A 22236-nucleotide genomic window follows, 5' to 3' on the forward strand; every position below is an offset into this window, starting at 1 on the left:
CCAAGAAGGATCATTACCCATTACCCTTCATGGATCAAATACTAGAAAAATTATCGGGCAGCATTATTTCTGTTTTCTTGATGGTTATTCAGGATATAACCAAGTGAATATCCATCCTGAGGACCAAGAGAAGACGACCTTCACGAGTCCTGTAGGGACATATGCCTTTAGGCGTATGCCTTTCGGGCTATGTAATGCACCCGCCACATTCCAACGATGCATGAATGCACTCTTCTCTGATCTAGTGGGGGAGTGCTTAGAAATATTTATGGATGATTTTTCTGTATTTGGATCCACATTTGAAAACTGCCTCCTTAGCCTCACCAAAGTATTGAAGAGGTGCATTGAGTCGAACCTCGTACTAAGTTGGGAAAAATCTCATTTCATGGTGCAGGAGGGAGTAGTGCTGGGCCACATGGTAAGCAGTCGTGGCTTGGAAGTGGACAAGGCCAAGATCGAGGTCATCCAGGGCCTTCCACCTCCAACCAACCTAAAAACCCTTAGGGTTTCCTCGCCACTGTGGGTTTCTATAGACGTTTTATCCTTGATTTTGCTAAAATTTCTAAACCGCTTACAAACCTTTTATCGTCTAAAAATAATGATTTTGAACTAACACTAGAGGCTAAGAATGCATTTGATAAATTAAAAGAAGCTTTAGTAAATGCACCTATCTTGCAAGGGCCCGATTGGACCCTTCCTTTTGAACTAATGTGTGATGCTTCTGATTTTGCAGTAGGTGCACTGTTAGGCCAAAGAATTGATAAGAAACCCGTGGTGATCTACTACGCCAGCAGGACCTTAGTGGACGCACAACTGAATTACACCACCACCGAAAAGGAGCTGCTGGCCATTATTTTCGCTTTAGAAAAGTTTAGGTCTTATTTACTAGGTAGTAAAATAACTGTTTATTCTGATCATGCAGCTATTAGATACTTGTTAACGAAGAAAGAGGCTAAACCGAGATTGATTAGATGGGTGCTTTTATTACAGGAATTTGATTTGGAAATTAAAGATAAGAAAGGGTGTGAACATGTAGTAGCCGACCATCTCTCACGAATCATAGGCGCCCCACCTGAACAAATTAACGATGCATTTCCTGATGAATTTGTCCTAACTGCACAAGGAACATTCGTTCCTTGGTATGCACATATTGTCAATTTTTTAGTTTTAGGACAAATTCCTACAGGTTGGACTTCCCACGAGAGAAAAAAACTACTCAAGGATGCGCGATTTTATTTTTGGGAAGATCCGGAGCTGTTTCACCAAGGACAAGATCAAATTCTCCGACGATGCGTCCCCGAGAGCGAGCAATGAAGCATCCTAGAATTCTGCCACGCAAAACCAGGAGGGGGTCACTACTCGGCTAAGGTAACAGCTCATAAGATTGTTGAATCGGGTTTCTTTTGGCCTACATTATTTCATGACGCGCAGAAATTTTATAACAGTTGTTTAGCATGCCAAGCATCCATCAATATCAATAGGAAAGATAGAATGCCCCTACAACCCATCTTAGAAGTAGAAATATTTGATTTATGGGGAATTGATTTTATGGGTCCATTTCCTAGTTCTAACGGTTATGAATACATCTTGATGGCTGTTGACTACGTCTCCAAATGGGTAGAAGCCATTCCCTCCAAAACCAATGACAGTAAGGTAGTGACCAATTTTATTGAAAAACACATTTTTTATAGATATGGATGCCCACGAGCGATCATTAGTGATGGAGGTTCACACTTCACAAATTACAACTTTAGGAATCTCCTCAAAAAGTTTGGTGTCCATCATCGAGTCACTACCCCATATCATCCTCAAGCCAATGGACAAGTTGAATTGTGCAATAGAGAGGTTAAGAAAATTTTGAGGAAAATAGTGCGTCCAGATGGGAAAGATTGGTCTAGGAAGCTCGACGAGGCATTATGGGCTTATAAGACAGCTTACAAAACCCCTCTCGGCATGTCTCCCTTCCGCCTTATCTTTGGCAAAGCTTGTCACCTACCACTTGAGTTAGAACACAAGGCCCTTTGGGCTATTAGAAAACTCAACCTAGATTCGGATAGAGCCGGCAAGCATAGACTTCTTCAATTGAATGAGTTGGAAGAGTTAAGAAATGAGGCTTATGAGAATTCGAAGATTTATAAAGCCAAGATGAAGATGTTTCATGACAAGAGCTTGAGGAGAAGAATCTTTGTGGAGAATCAAAAAGTATGGCTGTACAACTCTAGACTAAAACTCTTTCCAGGTAAATTGAAAACGCGATGGGATGGTCCCTTCCTTGTTCAGCAGGTTTTTGAGAATGGAGCCATTACAATTTTAGATCCTACCTCTCAAAGACGATTCACTGTGAACGGGCAACGGCTCAAACCCTACTTAGAAGAAGAAGATCTTCACAGCCCCATGAATATTACGTTAGAAAAGCCATCGCATGATAGCTCATGATCCGACTAGTTTTTGTTTTTACTACATTTCATATTCTCTCTGCTTGGTTATTTTCCTTGTTTTTTTTTTTGTTTTCTGCGTTTTTGTTTCTGTTCTCGTGTGCAGCCACTCCGATCCACGGCCACCTAACACGTCAGTGGACAACACGCATGCTGATCGCCGCCCTTCCTTCCATGGTTTGGTATTCCTTTCTCCTTTCTCTCATTTATGATTTTTCATGTAGGAACATGCCTTTTATTGAGAGGGGGGGGAGTACATTTACATGCACTATCCATGAAAATTTTGTCGTTTTTGCATTCACAAACCATGGATATTTGATGATCTTAGGAGATGATTGTCCAATGATATGCATGATAATTCGATTCTTTTCAAAAGGGTAGAAATGCAAGAGTGGCCAGCTAGGGAATCCTAGGTGAAGTAAGCCTAGCTAGGTGCACTACGATCCATACCACTACAGTCATATCTATTACCATTATACTTCTCTCACCTCACCATCCACCTCGGGTTGAGTTAGCACTTACATGCACGAAAATTTTTAGCTTTAGTGGAGAGTAGGGTTAGTGTTAGCTCATTGGCAGTATTATTATGACGTGAGTGAAGCTCCCTGACCCATGAAGGATACATAACTTCGTCGGGGGAATAAGCTGCCGGTCTACTAAGGACGGCACATGGGTAGTGGATAAGCGCCACCAAACTATCAAGTGAAAGCTGCACTGCGCATAAACAAGCAAAAGCTTGCATCATAGTACTAAAGTTGATTGTCATCAAAAATGACCAACAAGCAGCAAATGCCAAATAAAATAAAGGTGGAAAAGCTGTCTCCCGTGTGTTTGAGCCGATGCTACTATAGCCATAGTATTGAGGTAGCATTAATGCCACTCTCTACGCCTCGTTCAATAGTGCGCTTGGGGTGTTAACTCGATCTTATTCCATATACTATGTACTTACTATATGTACTCCATAGATCATGTGCACTTAGTTGAGGTTTAAGGCTGAGATAGATCCTAAATTTCTTCTACGCTGGTCAATTTTAATTGCTGAAAATACTCCTTGAGAAGAGCATGAATCAAAGTTATCGGAAGTCAAAATTCACCTTGAGATCATCTTTTATTCTCACCTGCATGTCATTACTAAGGGACTAGTAATGATCTAAGTTAGTGTTTGATGACTCTAAAATATGTCATCAAATAATCAAGTTCTCAAGTTTAAATTCATTACAATTATCTTGTGAATTCATGCTAAGTTCATGCATAAGTATTGTTTTATGAAATCACTAACCCCACTTGATTCTTTGAATCAAGTGGAATATATTTAACGTTTTATGGCTAGTGAACATTCAGAAACAGGTTAAGAAGATCAAGGAAGAGAGGAGGATCAACATAAGTGGGCAAAAATTCGAAGTGGCAAAAAATTACAAAAATGCCCCTGGGCATGACTTAAGAGAAAACCTATAAATACTCTCTTGAGAGAGGAGTTTAGGTGTTCAGAATTTTCTCTAAGGAAACTAGGGCTTGGAGAAGAGGATTTCTGCACCCTCCATGAGCTGATGAGCTTTTGGAGTTGGAGAGGAAGAACAGACTGAAGATAGCTTGGATTGAAGAACCACGCCTCGCCGCAAGGACGTGACACCCGACGTGGGGAAATCTCAAGCTTCAGCCCTGTAATCCCTCTCTTCTCAGAATATTTTGGTTGGGTTGGAAGAGTCACCAGATCTTCCAATGTTTTCCAACTGAGGATTGTTTCGTTTTAGACTTGATTTCAGTTCAACTTTGTTTCTTGCTTGTTCTGATCATCCTCCCCAAACCTCCCCAAAAATCCCTTTGATATAGCAGAACCACTGCGTAGCAGCACCGCAGCAGCACCGCCACAAGCAACGCCGTCGCGCAGCAACGCCGCCGCACGCAGCAGCGTCGCGCGCAGCAGCGTCGCGCGCAGCCGCGCCGCGCGCAGCAGCGTCGCGCGCAGCCGCGCCGCGCGCAGCAGCCGCCGCGCAGCAGCGCGCCGCGCAGCCACGCCAAGACGCAACGCGCTGCCGCACGCAGCGCCGCCGCAGCAACGCCAGCGCGCAGCGCCGCGCAGCAACGCCGCCGCGACGCAGCAGCGCCGCGCGCAGCAACGCCGCCGCGCAGCGCCGCCGCAGCAACGCGCCACGCAGCAGCGCCGCGCAGCAGCGCCGCGCGCAGCAGCGCCGCACGCAGCAGCGCCGCACGCCGCAACACCGCCACACGCAGCAGCGCCGCGCGCAGCCACGCCGCACGCAACAGCGCCGCGGCACGCAGCAGCGCCGCGCGCAGCGCGCCGCCGCCGCAGCCACGTCGCGCGCGACAGCGCCGTTGCACGCAGACACCTTGCGCGCAGGTACCCTGCACGCAAGGTGTTTGATCCTTTGCCCCCAAGGGCAAAGGTACTGTCTACAGAGAACTTCTCTATAGACAGCCTCTATTAAGTTAAATCTTTAACTTAATCAGAGCAATAGCAGTTAAATCTTTCGACTAAACTGGGGATTAAAGAGGAATCCTGTGATTTTCCTGAGGATCATTTAACAGAGTTTAATATTTATTTTAAATTGATAAGTGACATATCTATTGAATAAAGAAGGAAATTTATGCTGTTTTCTCCTGCTCCCTGTGGATCGACCCTCACTCGCCTTACGCCGTGAGGTTTATAAATTTGTTGCATAAGCTCTGAACCTCACACGTCTGAACTGCTAAATAACCATTAAAAAACACAAAATCTGAGCTTATCAGTGTACTCACCTTGTAAAGTGCACTGTGGAGGAAGTCCTACAAACATCCATTCTCATGCCGCAACCGACGGTAGTAAAACCCCTCTACCCTCACTTTCTCCTTGTTCAGAATCTGCATCCTCAACTCCACCTTTGTGCACTGGACGGATATATATAACTTACTAAATATCCCCAACTCGTCTCATGAACACGTTCGATATTTGCTTTCATCCAGTGCACTTCAAACAGAGGTACGCCCTTCAACTCACTCTTCGCTTCTAACTAAACCAGAAAGTACTTCACAAGCATTGAGTTCTCCAATCTGGAGAGCTGCTACGGAGGCAGACATCTCTGCCCCCCATAAGAACGGTACGTGGGTACTTGTGAAGCCTCCAAATGGAGCAAATATAGTTGGCTCAAAATGGATTTTTGAACGAAAATTTAAAGCTCACTTTACACTAGATAGATGCAAAACACAACTTGTCGCCCAAGGGTTTAGTCAAGTCACGGGCATTGACTATCAAGACACCTTTAGCCCGGTGGCCAAAATGACGATAATCTGACTACTTCTTTCCATTGCACTATGTAACAATTGGGAAGTTACACAATTACATATTTCTAATGCATTCTTACATGGTGATCTCAACGAAACTGTATTTATGAAACAACCACCTGGATTTATTAATTCCCCTTATCCTGATCATGTGTGTTTACTTAAAAAATCCATGTATGGCCTCAAACAAGCCCTTCGCATGTATGTGGTACAGAAAGTTATCCGACTTCTTAACTCGTCAATATTTTCACAGTTCTAAAACCAATGCATCTCTCTTCTTCAAACACACACCCTGTTCAAAGTTGTTCTTACTAGTCTATGTTGATGACATATTAGTCATCGGTTCTAATTCCCATGATGTCGTGGGCACAATTTCTTCTTTGCAATGCACCTTTCCGGTTTGAGATCTTTGAAATGTGACGAATTTTCTAGGGATTGAACTTGTCCAAATCTGGAAAGGTATCGCCCTTTAACAATCCAAATACCTGGTGTAAATACTTCAAACTGGCAAAATGGATGAATGTAAGCCCACTAACACGCTCTTCAGCGTCTCTTCACTCGCCCACGAAAAATTCTGATTGGCCAGATCCAACATTTTGTTGCAAAATTGTTGGGAGTATACAGTATCTAACTATTACTCGGTGTGGCATCTCTTATGTTGTGAACAGGGCATGCCAACATATGCATGATCCTCACCACAAACATTGGTTTGCAGTTAAACACTTACTTAGATATTTAAAAGGAACTACTGACTATTCATTATCATATTCTCGTTGTTCCTCCATGCAACTTAATGTGTACAGTGATTCGGACTGGGCGGGTGAACCGACTGATAGATGTTCCACACAAGGATACCTCATCTTTCTCAGTTCCAATTTAATTAGTTATTCCTCTAAAAAGCAGTCCACGGTCTCTCTCTCTAGTACTAAAGCCAAGTACAAGTCAGTAGCTAATGCTTCACCTGAAATCATTTAGATCGAATCACTCCTCATCGAGCTCGCCCCACATCCAAATATGTCTCCTACTCTCTGGTGTCACAACCTTGCTGCAACTTATCTCACAAAAAAATTGGTCTTTCACTATCGTACAAAACACAGAAGTTGCATTTCACTTTGTACATGAACGAGTTTCCACGGGCCGCCTTTGTATTTCATTTATATCGACTAACGACCAACTCGCAGATCTACTCACTAAGCCGATAAGAAAGCAACGCTTTCTGTGGCTCCACTCAAAACATAATGTGGTACTTACCTTGGTTTTGCGGGGCCTGTTAAGACACTGACACCTCATCATGGCGAGGAATGTCATGGTGCTAGTATGTCTCCATGCTGCAGTAAAGCCCTGTCCACATGTTGCCGCATTCTGTACGTCTCAAGTAACGAAGTACCGCCGAAGCTTCTCGAGTATGGTATGGACGTCGCCAGCTCCCTCTGGCCACACACTTCACTGACACCTTGATGGAGCTCCATGCCAGATGTTGCATGGTCCCAAGGCGATTCACACCTATCGACGGGCAGTGCCACGAAGGCTGATGCACGTCATCATGCCTGTCATCATGGTGACGCTCAGTCGGTTTAATACTTTACTTAAATGCCCAAACCGCCTTTGGCGCCTATAAATACCGGGATAACTCATCGTTTAATTTTCTGGGATTTCGTTCTCCTATCCCAGTCCATTCTTCTTCTCACTCTCTGTCTTTTGCTACCTCTCCATCCTCTTACACCTCTATCAGTTCCTCCCCCTTGTGAACCCTAATCTGATTCTAAGCCACCAATAGTGTTTTCTGTTCATTCTTCTTGTCTTTCTCACTCTCTTCCCTCGCTCTACCTTGGTTTATTGCCTTATACTTCTAGGGGATCACTCCCTTTTCTTGGGAGTTCAAGGTAGAGCTAATCTATTGCAGCATACGATAAGCCTAAGAACAGCACCAAAATCCTTAGACGTTGACGTTGTTGTGGTGGCGCACAGAGGTTTTATTATATATCTCGGTATGGCATCATTCTGATTTCGCCTGGGTTTATGTTCCGCATTTTACTATAGCATGTTTGGATTTTCTTCAGCAAAGTTGGAGACTTGGATCCTAAAAAGATTAAGGGGAAGAGAGTTGGAGAGGGAGACTGAGAGAGAGAGAGATAGATAGATAGAGAGAGGGTGAGCGAGATACAGGAAGAATGAGAGCCTCTTGTAGAGAGAGAGTGAGGGAGAGTGCCCGAGATACCGGAAGAGTGAGAGCCTCTTGTAGAGAGAGAGACTGAGAGAGAAAGACAGACCGAGAGAGAGGTACTTTGATAGAGAGTGAGACAGGTCGAGCGTGAGTCAGCGAAAGTGGGACACTTAGAGTGAAAGATAGACCGAGAGCGATATTCTAATATAGAGAGAGAGAGAGAGACTGAGAGTGAGACAGGATGAGCTTGAGCCAACGAGAGTGAGACACTGAGAGTGAAAGATAGACCAAGTGAGAGACTCTCTGATAGAAAGAGAGAGAGAGAGAGAGAGAGAGAGAGAGAGAGAGAGAGACTGAGATTGAGACAGGGCGAGCGTGAGTCAGCGAGAATGAGACTCTGAGAGTTAGAGGCTAGAGGGAGGGACTCTGAGAGAGAGAAGCAAGAGTGAGTGAGGCAAGAGTCAAGAGTCAATCAAAGTGAGAGATTTTGAGAGAGAGGGGATAAGAGCGAGAGAGGGCCTGAAATAGTCAGTCAGAGGGAGAGACTCACAGAGAGAGAGAGAAAGAGTCACTAAGAGCAATGGAGCACGGGAGAGAGTCTGAAAGAGAGAAGGTAAGAGAGAGAGCCTAAGTGTGAGAGGGAGGGAACGCGAGAGAGAGACATAGAGAGTGAGCAAGATAGTTAGTGGGAAAGAGACTGAGATAGTGAGAGAGAGGGAGACTGAGAGATAAAGATCGCGAGAGAGAAAAATGCAAAAGAGACAGAGATATTCAGAGAGACCAATTGAGAAAGAGTACGAGAGAGAGAGATCTAGTGATGGAGAGTGAGAGAGATTTAGAGAGAAGGCACGAGAGAGACTGAGAGAGACCGAGCGAGAGAGAAGGTGAAGGACTGGGAGACTCAAAGAGAGAGAGAGAGAGAGAGAGAGAGAGAGAGAGAGAGCAGGAGACAGAGAGATGGAGATGGCAAGGGAAGGCGAGAAGTAGAAAGACTGAGGGAGGAAGACAGAAACATCATTCATATTTATGAATTATGATTATTATGAATAAGATGACTCATAATAAAACATTCTATTAAAGCCAAAACAACATTATTCTAAATATATTGAATGCTTAATGAAATTTTTAAGTAGTAAACAGTAATATGGATCATTGACATCAGAAATAAATGACAAATCTTGAGATCATTCGAACTGTTTAGTGAAATTTAACCTTCTCATCTTGACAAATATTTGAGTTGTTCTGCCGGATCGGTCACTCAAGATCTTTGGTCTCCATCCGGACCCGATGAAAAAAATGGGATTACTTCGTTTGGATTTGTTGAGAATGATTCTGATCTAGTTCATGGCCTTTTAGAAGTAGAAGGCGCTCTGGTGGGATTCTCACGGAAAGAAAAAGATTGCAGTCAGTTTGATAATAATCGAGTGACATTGCTTCTTCGGTCCGAACCAAGGAATCCGTTAGATATGATGCAAAATGGATCTTGTTCTATCGTTGATCAGAGATTTCTATATGAAAAATACGAATCGGAGTTTGAAGAAGGGGAAGGAGCCCTCGACCCGCAACAGATAGAGGAAGATTTATTAAATCACATAGTTTGGGCTCCTAGAATATGGCGCCGTAGAATAATCAATTTCAATGCATCAACGGTGTTTATCAATTTCCCATAAATATTAGCTTGGACTCCCTACACTTCCACAAAAAATTTAGTTTTTATTTCAATATTTTCGGTGAAATAAATATAAAAACAACAAAAAAAAGAAGTAATGAAATCACCAGAATGGTTCCTCGACCTTATTTTTCAAATAAAAATGCACTTTCTGTCACTATCCCAAAAACAGATCACAGGAAAATATTGGAAATCAAAATATTGAAGAAAAAGATAGACAAATAGAAAGTTCACTTTTCTCCCGGGTGGCAGTTGAGGATTCTAAATTTAGATCCAGTATCATATTAATCTAATTTAGACTAAAGCAAAATTAGTTCCACCATATAATTCATATAAAATCTAGGTCAAGTAATGGGTCAATCTACAACAAGGATGAATCTATATTTTCTAATTTATTTACAATTTGAAATGAAGAAATTGTATAAAACAAAAGTTGTACTTTAACTGTTTTCTGTATTTAAGAATTTTATTTAACTTATAGGATTTGTGTTCAACTAGAAAGATAACAAGAATTACTAATAATTGATATTTATTTTATTATAATTTGATCTCAAATTAGAGAGGAGAAATATGATTTTAGCATATTCATAATTTTGGTTGGAAATAAATTCAAAGCATATAAACGACTAAAAATGTTAATTAATATTTACAGAGCTTAAAAATATTTGCTATACCTAAAAAATAAATAATTATTATTATTTTACATGTTTCAAATTTTTAATTTTGAGAGCTATTTTTTGTATTTTTACTATAAATGCTAACAAAAGCAGAAAATACCTATATGATGGTCAGTGGCCGCGGTTGTGGTGGAATAGTACATAAGTGAGGGCAGGCACACAATCATGGGATCACAGATAAAAAAGAGATTTGCAGGTCACATATCAGCCTAGATTAACCACACTTGGCAAAAACAATTCCAAGTCCATAGATGGCCCTCAGAATGGAACATGATGCAACAGGAATGGAAAAAACTATTTCAGTGGGGAATCAAAGGTTAAAAATAGGATCATAAATAGGGAGGCCAAATGAATAAATTAATTTATGAAGTTTCAGGTACTGAAACTAGAGACAGTGCTTAAGATTTAAAAAGAGAGAAAAAATATATTTATAGATACAAAGTGTTAGAAATTGGACATTCAAAAAAATAATGTCGATCTAGGTTCTTGAAGTCATGATGCTCCTGTCTTATGCCTTCAATGACGCTTCCAACTCAAAGAACTGTACCTTTGACCATGATCCTGATTTTTTCTTCGACAAGAATAATGAGTGAAGGATGAACATTGGAAAAACCCTTACTTCAACCTGGTTGAAAAATCTTAAACCTTGAGAGTATTTTCGTTCTGAATAAACACTACTATAACATGTCCACAATGAGGTAAATAGGAAAAAAGGAATAGAGAATGATTACTGAAATACTGTTTTATTATTTCCCTATTTCTATCCATCTCATATATTCCTTTTATAAAATTGGTGGACGGCTCCATCATTTGAACTTTAAACTCATCTAGGAGGCAAAGAGGGATCCACAACTTGGTGTACACCACCCACTACCCCTTTGAAGTTGAAAACCAAAATTTTCCATTTTTACAAAAAGCTCAATGAAATAATTTGAAATGCTGCTTCTCATGTTTCCTCATCTCATCTAATGCCTGGAACTTTTAGCTTCCATCGGATTTGAAAATAGCACTTGGTAATCAAACTGCTTGACATAGAGGACAAACAGGATTAGTGAAAGTTCCCTAAAATATATATAAATAATATTCCAATTCAATATTTTATGGCTTTCTTCCACCTTTATATTATCTATGTTACTTAAATATATCCCTTGTTGTTTATAGTGACATCACCCATGCTTCATCGCTACACATTCGATATTTACCCTTCAAAAAGGAGGAAACAAATATTATCTTCCTACCGTCAAGTAGAAGGATGGTCGGTGATAACATGCCAATTACCATAGATATATCATTCATAATCATAAGTATATCTATCAAAATGTATGTGTTTTCATGTCATCATGGTCTAAATTCATTAAAGTAGCATTTAGTATTTTTATGAAGTTTATGATTTTCTGAAGCTTACTGAATTTTTAGTATTCTTAACAATTTTATGACTTTATATTCGTAAAATGGTTTTCTGAAGCTTACAGATTCTACCACCTATAAAATTATTTTTTGGAATTATTAAAGCCAATTATTGATATTTCTGGATTTGGCCCAACCCTAGTTGGCCAAGAAGGCACAACAGGCCTTTGGTGTCAAATATTCTTCAATTTCTCAGAATTTTCTGGTGAAATTATTTGTCTCTTATTTGTTATCTTGTTGTTTGTTTCCAAAACACCAAGCAAGGAGGCTTAGGAACTCCATCCCCCCTGATCCTTTCCTTAGGTCTACATCCTTTAAGGACGATCAAGCCCTAACCACCCATTACCACCCTCATTCATCCCTAAAGTTGTATAAAATTTTAAGAGAAGGTATAGTTCACCCATTACACCTTCCTTCTCACTCTAAAGCATCATATATCATATTTCAGATTTTACATCTTCTTCTCCACATGGATCTACCCTTTGTTGCCCTACATTGTTTCTATTGTGAATGAAGGAAGCATATGAACATAATTGCAAAATCTTGGAATCCAAAGGCACTATGAAAGTTGTTTTTAATCAAACAATAAATTTATGCTCATCAGTGGGGATCTCAAAGCACTGGGTACCAACCACTCATAAGAGAGTAATCTTATTTGTGAAAGGTGTGAGGTAAGCTACCTCATTCAGAATAAAGATTACATTTTATGGTTACAATATAGTTCCTAGTTACAGTATACATCATTCAAAATATATGTTTAAGCATTATCACTAGCTCTTTCCAAACTAGGAGGGGTTATTTTAAGACAGTGTTGAAAAGGCTACTATCTATGAGTGTCATTGTACGAATCATCCAAGATACCATTTCTTCTTTTCATCTCTGTGTACACATGTTTGATTGTGATAAGTGACATAAAGAGAACATAACAGGTAACATTGAGGCATAAGCAATGATTAAATCATATTTTTTTAGAATCACAAATAAAAGCCTAATATTTAGTAGAATTATATGCATGTTTTCAAGGCTTCTAATGATTAAAAAATGTGGTAGCATGATAAATATAGAAATTAAAATTATCATAATTTTAGTTTGATGTTAATTAAATCACATATATTAACTAATCAAGTTGTAACTTAACCCAATCCAATATTTAACTAGTCGGCCTGTGGGTGTCAAGATACACTTTTTCCCTATGAAGATACAAGGGAGTATGTCAGCTCTCTCATGGAACCTTTATCACCATTGATTAATGTGTATATATAATCCCTCGTTCATGCAAGACTTTGGAATGAAAAAATGTTATGGTTAACCATCTAACCCTAATCCATCATTCTGGTTAGTATTGATGAGTGGCAAAATCATAAGAGAATGAATTCACTTAAATTTCCACAACACTGGCTAGGGGTTTAACGATATCGTCTTCCTTGAGTCAATCTCCTCTAATTTCAAGGACAAATGATTCCATCTTCACCCCACAATCATTCGTGATCTTATTGCTGCATTTGAACTAGGTCAATTTGGAATCCTCTGATTAGAGACTTGTAGGTCATAATTACAATCCAACCATTTGATAAACTAGAATTTGGATTAAATAAGTCATTTTAAGCCTCCAATTTATTCAACAATACATAAAAACTTTTTTTCGGTACTACGTAAGTTGTGGAATCCACAAGTAGAAATTAATGAGAGTAAATTTCAATTCAGATACATTTGTAATGTTTTTTTCTGATTTATATATTTTAAGAGAAAAATAATAAAATGAAGGAAAAATTAAGAAAACTATTTTATGTAAATGAAATAAATATTTATTGTGTTTTGGCTAAGTTCTAATAATTTATTATGGTTTTTAAGAATTTTTGGGATTTACTCGTAAAAGAAATAAGTTTTAAGGATTAAAAGAACCTTTGGACACCCTTCTTGCAACAAAATCTACCTGTAGCTGCACTTGGTCGCGCATAATTTGCAAGCGGTGGCATGCCGCTCGGCAAAAGAATTTGGCAAATACTATGAAAGAGCCCCAACTTTCACTTTTGTAAAGAAAGTAGCCCGAACTTTCAAATTTGTAAAAAAATAGCCCGAACGAATGAGACGTCGCCACTTGGCGTCCAAAATTTTTTCCCCCACCGCCGGTCAAAGGGTGACGCGGATGCCACCGTGGCGCCCAGGTGGACTCCACGGTGGCATCCACGTCACCGCGTGACCGCGGACGACGCGGTGGTGCGTCCGCCCACGCCGCCGCCCGCTTCCGGCCGCCGCCGCCGCCCGCTTCCGGCCGCCGCCGACGCCGCCCATCTGCTAATCATTTACAACTTCTCTGATCAAATTCTCACGAGCCGCGAGAGACAGCAAGCCAAGTCCCGGGAGGCAGCAGCGAGAAGCGCAAGAGAAACCGCGCAGGCCAGGGAACGATGGAAGGCGGCAAAAGACATTGCCAAGAAACACGCCGTGGGCCTTCAAACGCAGCTTTCGCGCACATTTTCAAGAAAGAAATCCATCCGAGAACAACTGAAGATACCCGGGTTCAGCAGATTTGGATCAGATGATTCCCAATCACCGCCTCAGTTTCCCGGCTCCAGTTCATCTTCGCCGCCGAACAGCAAAGAACCGAGCAAGCTTACGAAGATGATGCGCTCGCTCGAGGGACAACCCTGAAGGCGACGAAGGATTCAACCTAGAGATTGGAGACAAGAACATCAAGAAGAGCATGCCCAAGGGGAAGCAGATGCACACGCGAAGCCAAAAATTTAAATACGCTTACGGAAAGATCGAGAAGGAGAAGGCGCTGCAGCAGCAGAATAAAAACTTAACCTTCTCGGGAGTGATTTCCATGGCGACGGACACCGATATCAGGAAGCGGCTGACGATCGAGATAGCGTTCAAGGATCTATCTAACTCTCACGTTAAAGGGGAAGAAGAAGAATCTCATCAATTGCGTGACGGGGAAGATAACGGCAGGGCGGGTGACGGCTGTCATGGGCCCTTCCGGCGCGGGGAAGACGACGTTTCTCAACGCTCTGGCAGGGAAGGCTACCGGATGCGAGATGTCGGGATTGGTCCTCATAAACGGGAAGATTGAGTCTATTCATTCGTACAAGAAGATCATCGGATTCGTTCCACAGGATGACGTCGTGCATGGAAACTTGACTGTGGAGGAGAACCTCTGGTTCAGCGCAAGATGTAGGTACGGTCGCTTCCTTCAGCATCCTTCGTCGATCATTCTCTTACATCTTATATACATACAAATGTATGCATGTAGTAATTCATGTTCATGCAGGATTGCATAGATGTTAAAATTCCCATGTTTACTAGTGTGCTTTCTGAAGAAATGAAGAGAGGAGAAGAGAGAAGTAGAGGGACAAAGAGACAGAGCTCAAGATCCTCGTTTATTTCCGCATTCTTTGTGTCACATATTGATGGTGTTTTATAGGATATTTCTTTTACTCTCGTCTTCTCTTCTCTTACGAACTTCTCTTCTCTTCTCTTTTACTCTTGTCTTCTCTTCTCTTACGAGCCTCTCTTCTCTTCTCTTTTATTCTCGTCTTCTCTTCTATATTCTTTTGCTCTATTCTATCCTCTCTTCTTACGAGCTTCTCTTCCTATCTCGCGGTGACGCGGTGACGTGGATGCCACCGTGGAGTCCACCTGGGCGCCACGGTGGCATCCGCGTCACCCTTTGACCGGCGGTGGGGGAAAAAAATTTGGACGCCAAGTGGTTGTTTGGTTCGGGCTACTTTCTTTACAAAAGTGAAAGTTGAGGCTCTTTCATAGTATTTGCCCGCAAAAGAATTGGGTAGCAATAGGTAGACATGGTTGTTTGGTTAGTTTTGTGCGAATCTATATGATTTGTTTGTTTTGTTCGATTTTCTGAACATACATTAACAAATTCGCATAGATCATCGCACACACCCATGTGTCGTTCGAATTGTTCGCTTTATGCAAATTTTTTAATCATTTTAAAAAAATACGATTTGCCCCATACCTAGTCCCTCATCAGTCTCCCTCGGCGGTCTCAGCACTCTCTCCTCATCTGAGCTTTGTATCGTCGTCTTCTTCAATTTGAACTCAGATCTGCGCCAGATTGGCAAGGTTGCCCCAATCTCGTTCCCCAGATTCTACATTTCTGCTATCTCGATCGGCGCCAGCATCGCCATGTTTGTCCTCAATCCGTTCATTTTTCAATGTTCATGTCAAATATTTGCTTTTTTCGCTTGTTTTTTTGTTCTGATTTTGAGCTGCGGGAGTGATTGATATTGAATCGGCGGCTTCGGATCTTGCATCTGCTCATTTGAACGGATCCAGTTCGACTCTGCTGTGGGAGGAATCTGGCGCTGTTTATGACAGTGTTTTTGTCTACTACGCGTTTATCTTCTTCGATTTGGTAATCCTATTGTAGCAACGCTGGAGGCGATTTTTGAAGATTCGGATTGTGGTATTGTTCTAGAAAAATCGAATTTCACTTGATGGTGAGCTTTGAATGTAATTTTGCGTTCCTTGTTTTCTGAATTACTGCCTTAGATGCGGCTTATTTTTAACTTTTTATTTTTCTTTTTCATTTATCTACGTTATTTACATTCGCGTAGAAGTTTCTCATCTGCGGGGTTCGGTTATATTTGTCTTTTTGGCTTCTTGTTTTTATCTTTGAACTATTTTGGGAAACAATAGTCTTCGTCGTTTCTATAACAACGTAGTTGATGGTGTATACGATTTGAAAAATATTTTATCAGATAAAATGTAGAATTATTAAAATAGTTCAGAATAAAAGTCATAAATATTTCAAGTGACGTGTCTCCTCTAGTCGTATTCTATTATTCCTAAGAAAAACTACTTTCAATTCGATTTCATGATTAAACAAATTAAAATATTATTTCTTCTATAAGTATGATGTGTGATTGTATGTGTAAGAGGTGACGATATAAACTTTAACAAGGTTTTGGATCCTATTGATAACATGCCAACCATTACACTAATCAAATGAATTTAGATGCTTATTTTCTAGAATATGCTGGCATTCCTGTGATCAAGCTTAAGATGATCATATTTATTTTATAATGATATTATGATTATTTTGTGATTCAGTAATTATTGATTTTCTGAACATCTTGTTCTTAAGAAAAATAAAACTTTAAGTAAGAATGTGTTTTTAATAATTTATTTTACCCCTCCTCGTTCTTGCTTCATGTTATATTATTCTGTGATATCTCTCAGTTAGAGATCCCTGCAATTGCATTTTATGATAGCTCTCTTGTGCTGGGTGATCATTGATGGTTATTGCTTCTGGTGATTGATCTATATACATTTCTCTATGGTTATCATTATATGATCGATTAGTTTTAGTCTGCATCATGATCTGGTTATTTCGCTTGGTATTATTCTCTTTCATCATTTTTTGCATTGAGGTTTGGTAATTTCTTTATGGACTGTTCTCCGTGATCATTATGTGCATTACAGCCTAGAGATTTATCTCTTGATTTTTCTCTGAGATTCTTCTATACATGTTAGCAGAGTTAACTACGAAGCTAATTAAAAATCATATGCTAATTAAAAATCAGGTCATAGATGTCTGGGTTGCTTCTTTAGAATTTTTTTAGATGTTCTGCTACAAGTCAAAAAATGCGAAACTTAACATATTACTCTTCTATGTTTTTTCAGCATCTGGACTGTCGACTTGGCATATTTGTTAAAAAAGTTCTCTATTGAGTTTTATTTCATCATCATAATGCTAGGAGCAAATCCTGATTTTGGATCGGAGGTATTTTACAAGGTGCGTAAATAGGATACTCCTATCAACAGAGCAATCATTCAATTTGGAGTAAATATTTTGATAGTTGTTCTTAAAGAAAGGTTCGGATGCTGATAAATTTTAGTTTCATAATTAAATGCAAAGTAATAAATGTTTAGAATTTCAGCCTCCTTAATATATTGTCACTTCTTACAGCATACTGCTCTTCAGAAGAATGTTGTGCACATTGTTACCATTAACTTTCAAAAGTATGGGCTGATGATATTAGTTTGGTAGATGACAGTCTGATGGCACACGCCATCAAAGATCATCAACGACGTCGTTCGCGTTGCCGCCACCGTCGTCTAAGATCGGGTGACATCGTTCGAAGTGTCGCGTTTTTTTTTCCCTGTTCTTTCTCGTGTTTGTGTTATTCTCGACTCATCGTGTGTTTTCGTCACATTTGCGACATGTCCCATCTTTCCTTCGTCGTCGTCACGAGGAGGGATCCTTAGCCAATTTGGAACCCTTCCCTTGTGACCTTGTTTCTTTCTTTTCGTTTCTTTTTATTTTAATTTCCCTCTTTATCTTGTAATTTCCCCATTATATAAGGGCCCCCTTAATGGACCTTCTTCACCCCTTGTTGACCCAACTAACGGGGCCCAATTAACCTCTTCCCCTTTATAAGGGAAGAGGGGGCGCCCTAGCTTCTCAGGCTAGGAAGAAAAGATAAGAGTCATGTTGTTCTTTGTTCTGATCTCCCCCTTCCTTAGAGAAGAGATAATAGAAAGGGAGGGAGAAGAGGAAGAACGAGGGGGATCGGAGGAAGGGGATCAACCAGCTTGCAGTTCAACCCAACCTCCAAGTTCGCTGAGCGTGCTCCTGAGATCATCGCCGGGCTAATCTCACCCCTCCAAGCAGACCAAGATGACTTGTGATCACCAACGATTCTCAATTGGCCGATTGAAGAACTCCGTCACGCAATTTTGGACGGCGGTCAAGCGATCGGAATCTCTCGCCTGAAGCAAGTGATGTTTGATTCCGGTCGTGTGTGTTCGCAGGAAAGGGGCTGAGTGGTCCAACCCGGCCTTTGTTTCTTGTTATTGTCGACGACTCTGCAGCTGGTCAATGATCGGTGCTCGTGTTGGGCCGACGTCGCTTGAGAAGGTAGGCCGCCGAGTCTATACTGTAGGTGAAAACTGACGTTCTTGGACTCTGGAATCCACTCTCATGTTTGATTCCGGCCGCCGAGTATATATTGTGGACCAGTACGATGCTGTCGACCATGTTTTCCCCGGGCCCCGAGATTGTGACTACCCCCCCCCCCTTTCATTCTTTGGCGCATCCTGTGCGCATCGCAAAGGGTAAACCTCACGGCTACTCTCCTAACTGGGTGTTCAACCTTAGTCCCGAGGGCCGACAATTGTCCAGCTGACTCCCAACCGTAGGAGAACCACTGTCCATGCGGTGGTTGCTTCCGGCACCGAGTGAGATCAACCGATCCTTCGTGCCCGATAGCCATCTCGTTCTTGAACGGGAGCCCACTTCGAGAGTGGATCTGCCCATTATCGGCCACTCGCCAAAGTTGCCATCTTAGTTGACAGTGCGCCCCTCCCTGGGTTACGCTCACTAAGACCAGCGGCTGGCTGGAGCCGAGACTGCTGCCACTCTCGTCTTCCTCTCCTCTCTACCCTTTACCAGTAGCTCCAGCATCACCCTTGGCTCGTCGAGCTGTCGTGATCTCTTCGGCAAGTCTCTACCACACCCGCTTCGAGCGCCACTGACGTCAACAAAATCCTGCACCGTGAGTCACATCGACGAGGTACATTGTCCTCTCCCGTCGCTCGTTTATTTACCTCTTGTAGTATACTTTGTCTCAACTCCACCGCGCACAGGCTAAGTAGGTGAGAGACAAATTGAGAGAAAACTACACTCTGTGAGTGTCTTACCGATATGGACGAGTACGTCTGTTACGTGCGAGCCCTACGGATAGAATTCGTTTGGTCGTAGACACCTACGTCGCTCCGACGAGGCTCGAGAGGCAACCATAGCTGTCACCCGGCGCCTCCCTCGAGTCAAAGCCTGTGATAAGCCTAAAAATGCGTGTAAATATGTCGTTGATTTGGCCTTTAGACTTATACAATAAACTTTATAATTTTCCTTAATCACTAAATATAGAATATAGAGCAAACAAGGGGTCGAACCACAGGGAGGCAACAAATAATAATTTTTATCTAATTACAATGAGTTAATTCAAAGATGAATTGATTTTGCAATTAATAAATCTTAATTATGCTCAATAATGTTTTTAATTAATCAAAATCAAGTAAGACTTAATTTTGATTTTAAATATTACGGTCAGAAAGCTCAAGATAGAAATATTTCAATTTTAAGATCAGACTAATTCAGATTATTAATTTCCCAATTATTATAAAATTTTAAGACAATTTTTATGAATTAAAATTGAGAATTAAATAATCAAGAAAGGGATTTTTAAATTAGACTTTTAGATGGATGAATTTTCGAATCAAATTTTATTTTTAGGTTTCTTATATATTAAATTAAATCCCTAAAAAATAAAAATAGAGATCTAGAGAGAGAAACTAGACAAATTAATCTAGAGAGAGAAAGTGAAGAATTTGGGGAAAAGATGAAATCCGACCCTAAATTAAGAATCTAATGATGCAGAAATGTTCTAAATTGATGTAGAATTAAAGATAAAAAATCAGGTCTTGAATCAGAATCAAAATGCAGTGCTAATTTCATTCAAAACCAAATTCTAGGGCATGTACATTTCGCCCATGCCTTGGCGTTTTAGAATTGTTCAAGAAGAAGATTGAAATACAAATCTGAACCTTACAACTTTGAGTGCAGAATCAAGAACTGTCGACTTCCAAAGCATCCCTTGTGTCCTTCCTGGCCAAATCCTTGGAGAGAGCTTCAAAAAGTGATTTTCACCCATTTCCAGACCTCTATTTAAAGATCCAAGCATCTGGATTGTAGAGGGAGAAAAGACGAACATGCCCTCAAAATTTCAACTCAATAGAACGGCTAGATCTCAAGATATCATCATTTTACTGGCGCTTAATCTCCACCGTTGGATTAATTTATCTCTCCTCCAAGAAGCTTGGAAATGGTGCTTTCTGATTGGTTCAGCATGATTATTTCTCGTTCTCTGCCTTCTCGGATCACGTTCTGACACGTGATTGTCCTCGTCGTCGGCGCGCAATCATTGGGCGATTGAATCACTTTTGAATGGATAGAAATAAGCCACGTCGAAAAAAACAGAAAAGGACAAAGTTAGCCTTCTTTTATGCTAAATAAATGATAGAAAATTATTTATTGGCTAAATATTGGTCAAAAAATTATATAAAAATATAAAAAAATTCCAGAAAAATTATGAGAGCCATTACCAACCTTTAGCCAAGTATTTAAAGCCCTGCAAGAAATATTTCTTCACTGAAATGAGGTTAAATTCCATGTAAAAAATGATAAAAAATTAGAAATAATAATAGAATCAAAGTATAAGTCATTTATCTTTATTTCTATATGATAACATACAAATATAGTCATTAAAACACATAAATATAATGTAAAATTCATCAATTAATGATGAAAATTTGCAAGTTATCAGCCTGCACGTACGACGCATTAGGGTGCATCGTAGTTACATTGACCCGTTAGGGTTCATCCGTCGGACAACGGCACCGTCGACGTTCGATGCCATCATCCCTTATCGGCACCAAACCATCATGTTACGTGTCGATCGGACGATGTCCCCGACGATGTCCGACATCACAGTCCTTTCTGTTAAATGGAAAAATGCTTCCAGCTTCCTGTTATGTTATATTTCTCATTTTTCTATTATAGTTCCACTTCAAACTTTGGCTCAAAATAGTTTTCTACTAAACAAATTATTCAGCTCAATTTTCACATTTGCAAATGTAATTTAGGATGCCTAGAGGTCCTTTCTCTCATACTTCTGGTGCCTATGAAAGCTCTGCATTGTCTGGGAGGAGTGTTGGCCAAAGCGAAAAAAAGAAGAGGAAAAAGAATGAGTGTGCTGAATGGATACACTTCACAAATGTTGAGCCGAAGATTTTCACATGCAATCTCTGTGCGACAAATAATCCGGGCGGTGATGTAACAATAGAGATAGTTGCAGCACGGTCCTATGGTGACATTTGAAAAAGGCTCACCGTAAAGAGCATAATGAGTTGAAGGCACAAGAAGACAACTCTTCTAGCCAACCATCGGTGGCTAACATATTTGACCAAAAACTGAATGCAAAAGTATACTTCATTGGTTGCACGCGAGAGGCCACAAAAGAAGAGCTTGTATGTTTCATTTGTCGATTGACCTCACCGTGTAACATTTTATGTATGAAATGCTTCATAGATTGCTTTGATACAAGTATTGTAATAATTATGTGACAGTATATTGCAACATTAGTAAACGGAACAGGTGTTGAGAATTGAAGAGTATATGTAGATAAGGTGAAGTGAAAACACACAATATGTAGGAAGAAACACCAAACCGCCCTTACTGTATGATAAAGAGAAGAATATAATACAAGTGATTGCGGTTGGAACCGGAATGAGCCAGTTAGGGCGGCTTGGATTGGGCTCTATTTCTAAGAATGAGTTGGAACGGTAACAACTTGATCATAGGTACTAGTGTGATATGAAGTACTGATGATGTCTAGTATTAAAAATTTTATCAGATCGCCTCAGGAGAATTATATGAGCGACATGTGGATTATCAGTCTCGGTGACAAACTGAAGCCAATTGACATCAATGACGGCCTCAAAGATGAGATGAAACACAAAAGAAAATTGCAAGAAAGGATAAATGGGGATAGTGACTAAATCAAGGAGACTTGATTT

At 40.6% G+C, this 22236-nt stretch overlaps 2 long non-coding RNA genes across 2 annotated transcripts; one reads left to right on the forward strand and one right to left on the reverse strand.

Moving 5' to 3' along the window:
- Window positions 1-13590: 13590 nt before the first annotated feature.
- On the reverse strand, window positions 13591-14525 carry LOC144713086 (uncharacterized). Its single transcript, XR_013583951.1, has 2 exons — window positions 14390-14525; window positions 13591-14302 (listed from the first exon to the last, which is right to left on the reverse strand). It is a non-coding gene; the product is annotated as an uncharacterized LOC144713086 (long non-coding RNA).
- An 892-nt stretch (window positions 14526-15417) lies between these two features.
- Window positions 15418-19198, forward strand: LOC144712989 (uncharacterized). Its single transcript, XR_013583918.1, has 3 exons — window positions 15418-16094; window positions 17281-17392; window positions 17567-19198. It is a non-coding gene; the product is annotated as an uncharacterized LOC144712989 (long non-coding RNA).
- The last annotated feature ends 3038 nt before the right edge of the window (window positions 19199-22236 follow it).

This window comes from Wolffia australiana, chromosome 15 (genome assembly GCF_029677425.1).
Source record: "Wolffia australiana isolate 7733 chromosome 15, ASM2967742v1".
Taxonomy (NCBI): Eukaryota; Viridiplantae; Streptophyta; class Magnoliopsida; order Alismatales; family Araceae; genus Wolffia; species Wolffia australiana.